Consider the following 5,290-nt stretch of genomic DNA (forward strand, 5'->3'; position numbering starts at 1 on the left):
GCTTCCCTCTAATAAAGTTTCTTCTTTACAATGCTTAAGGTACCTTACAAGGATAATGCTGTGTTTACGACTGAGCAAAATTTGCAGTGGTAAAAGTTCTGATTCTTTGTCATGGGGAACTGAAAATAAAACACTGGAAAATGTAATAAACAGATGTTCTGCCTTCCATAGGAGTTCCCAGTTTCTTCAGTATTTATATCCCAGAACTGTCCCTTTCTTCCCATGATCAAGGCTTCAAGACGTTTTTATTTTATTTATTTATTTATTTATTTATTTATTAGAGATGTGCCAAGCCATAAAGACCATTTCAGCCTCTTTAGCTGTGTCTGTTACCTTTACATGTGAGAAGCAGGAAATGACTGCAGAGCACAGCATTCTGCAAAGGATTATGAGTGGACTTGCCTGCTTGTATTTTGGCATTGCTTAGAGGCTGCTGTCAGGTTTTAGGGCTGCAGTGTGCAAGGTTCAATACGAAACGCAAGCTTGGAAGCTTGCACTGCTAACATCACAGAGACAAAGGATCTGACTACAAAAACGTCTTTGCCTAAGAGAAGACTGCAAGAAGCAACTATCGTACCCCTGATTTTGATCATTCTTGACTGATGTGCCAAGAGGTGGCAAAGTGATTTGCAGCACCAAAGTGCCTTGCCACATGCTGATATGATTTCTCTATAATGACAACAAATTGGTCATTCATACCAGCACATCTGGCTTGTTCTGGGTGTGTTTGTGGTGGTTCAGATGTTGACATGGTCTGGCAGCAGAAAGGTAGACATCCTATCATGACATGCTGTATATTGTAGGACCTGACATAGCCCTGATAAATATCCTTCTAGATATTGTTTTTGATTATCCCAGATTGCCCGTCTCTTAGCTTTGTAGTTGCAGAAAGCACCACTGTTAATGGTGTTTTTATTCACTAAAAAAATGAATAAAATCAAGGCAGTCCTTAGAGTATGGTTGTAGTCAAAAGACTGTGAAATTAATATATTGAAAATATTTTTGCTCCCAGAAAGTCAAGGAGTGTCCAAGTTTAGCTTTCAAGTTAAAACAGCGTTTCTTTTTGATTGCAGGTATGGCAAAATCAGTGCAGTGTGGGAAAATCCACAGAGCATGCCTGCTTCATGTGGCAATTGAGAATATGCTAGGCTTGTTTGAGACAGTAGCTTGAACAAACAGGAGGCTTTCCTTCTGCAGGTACTTCCACTAAACTGAACACAGTACAAAATGGTTTGTCCACAGTTAAGGTCAATAAGACCAGGAAGACACACATGGACAAATCCAGTTCAGATACACATATTTAACCCAAATGGTCTCAGTCAAATTACACAGGCATAACTCAATATAAAAATATGGTCCACAGAGTGCAAATAATTCAATGACAATCTGGAACTGGTTTTGTTGCTTCTTTGCTTATTGTAACCATCCACTTGCATTCGTATTTCTTGGATTTGCTACACATACACTTGGACACAAGGCCAACTTGTGTCATTGTAATTATATCAACTGCTACTGTTGGCATGCTTGGCTGCACAAACAGTTTGTATTTCTAGCTCCCATAGGTTCTGCTGAAAACTAAACAAGAGGAATATCAGGCCAGCATCAGGCCCCTGGCTTTGCAACGTCCTGCTCTGCTAATTATTAATTCCTAACAGCTATAATTGGAATGCTGAATGATAATGCTGTGCATACATTCAGGACACAGAAACACTGTAGGATGTTTGCCAAAATTAGCACTGCAGAATTCTTGGTGCCTACTGAAGAAGACCACAGCAAGCAACTGATTTGCTGGAAGGGGATGATAGCATTTGTTTTTGCATTATTTGTGCTGTCACAATTGTGGATTGCTGTGGTGGAATTTTTAAGGCTAATGGTGAGAAGGCAAGCATTAACCTACCAGGCCAGGTTTGAGGTGAAGAAGACTAAGATGGGGAAGAAAGGTGTGTGCAAGGAGGACAGCTGTTCCTGGGAGCCATTAGGTTGTCAGGTAATGAGAGGAAGCTTGTATTAAAAAGCAACAACAAAAAACAAACAAACAAACAAAACACCAACCAACCAACGAAAAAAAAAAAAAGCAATAACATCAAAAACATACACAGAAATAGAACTGCTCTTTTCTTCTGGAGTAGTGCTTCCTTGAAACTATCACAGAATATCCTGAGCTGGAAGGGACTCACAAAGATCATTGAGTCCAACTTCTGGCTCTGCACACAACCACCCAAAACCCAAACCAGATGTCAGAGAGCTTTGTCCAAACACTTGAACTCCAACAGGCTCAGTACAGTGACCACTGCCCTGGGGAGCCTGTCCCAGTGCCCGACCACCCTCCAGGTGCAGAACCTTTCCCTAACACCCAGCCTGACCCTCCCCTGTCCCAGCTCCATGCCGTTCCCTCGGGTCCTGTCGCTGTCCCCAGAGAGCAGAGCTCAGCGCCTGCCCCTCCGCTCCCCTCGTGAGGGAGCTGCAGGCCACCATGAGGCCTCCCCTCAGCCTGCTCTGCTCTGGGCTGAGCAAACCAAGGGACCTCAGCCGCTCCTCATACATCTTTCCTTCTAGACCCTTCACCATCCCTTTAGCCCTCCTTTGGACACACACAGCACAGAGCAGAGCAGGACAATCCCTTCCCCCGACCAGCTGGCAGTGCTGGGCCTGATGCACCCCAGGGTAGGGCTGGCCCTCCTGGCTGCCAGGGCACACTGCTGGCTCGTGTTCAGCTTGCCGTCGACCAGAACCCCCAAATCTATTTCTGAACTCCAGCCCCTTATCCCCCAGTCTGTATGTATAGCCAGGGTTGCCCCTTCCCAGGTACAGAATCCAGCAGTTTTTCTTCTTAAATGTCATATTGTTGGTGATTGCCCAGCTCTCTCATTTGTCAAGATATCTATCTGTGCAAAGCCTCTCAACCCTCAAGGGGGTCAACAGCTCCTCCCAATTTAGTGTCATCCACAAACTTACTTAGTATACCTTCAAGTCCTACATCGAAGTCATTTATGAAAATATTAAAGAGAACAAGCTAGGTTTGATGGCTTTCTCTGAGGCTGCTGAAAGACAGGAAAATTGTAATAATTTCTGCAGGAAGTCAAATTTTCAGGGAGCAGAGATGGAGTTTCTATATTATTTGGTGCATGGAAAAATCAGTGCGTTTTATCTGTCTATGGAAAAGGCGTATTAAGCCTCTCTTGCTAGCATTTTTTCTTGTGAGGATCTTTCAGAATTTTGTCCCTATTGCTGATTTGCATCTCCATACTGTGGAGAGAAGAGTTTCCCCGCTAGCTGGTATGGTAGAGATGGCTCTTAGAAAACAGCCCTACCAGTTCCCCTGATAGGAGATTTCTCCCCGTGGAGAAATTTCACCGAGTGAGGTGTCTTTACACAGCTCTTACCAAAATCCCGGCTTGTATCTTCTCTACCAGAGAAGCAGTGAACAGAAAGTGCCTGCCTGTCCAGGCTGGTGCTTCTCCACCTCTCCCTCCCTTGAGAACCACGTCGGAGAGACTTTTGATGTAGGATGCTCAGTGTGACCCTAGGCTGGAGTGCGGTCCAGGGGGGTCTGGACTGGAGGTGTGCCTGCTGCCCTGTGCTGGGCTGGTGTCCCACCCCCCATTCCTATCAGGAATGAATTGGAAAGTTTCATTCTTGTAAGTGATACTTTTTTGAGTAAACATCCCTGGGTTCCTGTGATGTGTAACTAATGGAGTGCTAAACTCTCAGGGCTGGTTTAAGACTCAGAAAGTACACGTGTTGCCAATCCATCATGTTCCTAATACTAATTAACATAGCAGGGACACAATAAAGCCCCAGAACCTGCACACATTACCCAGCTCACATTACCACTCTATAACAGTCTCTCTATTGACCTAACAAAAGCACACATTGGAAAAACGAGATGCGGTCTCTTCTGACTCAGCGAGACATATTCAGCCAAAGAAGAGACCTGAGGACTCTCATTTATTATTGTCCATTATTATTCTGGTATATTATGGAAGGAAATTCTCAGATCATGTATAATGACATTTCTACCTTGCCAACACTTGTGTGTGTTGTACACTGCTGGGCAAGAAGCCCTAACGCAGGCAAGGAGAAGCCATAGGCTTGTGGAGAGATGTGATTGCACTGGAGAGGATGTTCTGCTCCCACAGAAGTAAAAAGAAGACCCTGTTTGTCAATTTGCATCATGGTTATCTGCAATTCAGACATAATAAAAATCTTACTGTTCTAGTCTTACAATAATCCCTGTGTAGACAAAAATAGATAATGAATAAATTACAATTCATTCTTGACAAGACAAGCATTTATTTTTAGGTTTCAGAAAAGCCTTTCTCTTATTGATACACATAAATATCCCTGTGATACTCTCCTTTCAACCTCTGGTAATTCCACTAATTTTGAGAAAGATGCATGATATACAGCTGGAGAAAGGCTGGAAGAAATTTAGACAGCAAGAGATTATCACATTCATGTTGCAGTGATCCCTAACTGGGTGTAGCGTGGCTTTGTGGAAGTTGGGGGCAAGCTGCCGTTTACTTCTGCAATTTCATGGTTAGGATTTTATGGTACCTCTTGCTGAAATCAGTAGAGCTCACTCACCACCAAATGAGGCTCCTGCTGTTGCTCATCCTTCAGTGGGCTGATTATAAAGTGTGAGAGTTTAATCATTATGTCATGAAATTCTGGTAAATTGTTGAAGTGATCATAAGTCAGTCCATACAATGCTACAAACAGGCTAGGTCCTTGGGGAAATTCTTTCATTTAATTACTTCTTGGTCAGAACTTTAAAGGATTTTTTTTCCTGAACCAGATGTTAGGGTGTGTTCTGCTATCATAAAAAAAAAAAAAAAAAAGTTTTGAAAAAGTTTTCTCATCACTGTTTAGAAAAGTGTCATTTATGGTTATATATCCTCCAAAGTGTGTGTCAGCCAAGTTTCTAACTAACAGATGCAGTATCCACTGGTTGGACATTCTGGTGTTTCTGTGCTGCTGTCCAGTGTTGGACAGAAAGCGTTCCCTTAAGACTGCAAAATGGGGCCTAAAGATAAACTCTTTCAGGTCAAGGCACAGAGAAAATGGGGATCTGTGGTATCAGATCGAGCCCATCAGACAGCACTGCCCCAGCCCTGTGGCACAGCAGCTCCTTCTGGCTTCTCTCAGCTGTGAATAATGGAAGAACTGGCAATGAACTGTTCAATCCCAGTGTTTTGTGTGTCATACAGCCAGAAAACTAGTCATGTGGAGCAGGCTGAACAGTGTGCTGTCTTCTCTTTTAACTCAAATTAAATATGAGCCTCACCCA

This window comes from Anser brachyrhynchus (assembly GCF_964034855.1).
Source record: "Anser brachyrhynchus genome assembly, chromosome: Z".
Classification (NCBI taxonomy): Eukaryota; Metazoa; Chordata; class Aves; order Anseriformes; family Anatidae; genus Anser; species Anser brachyrhynchus.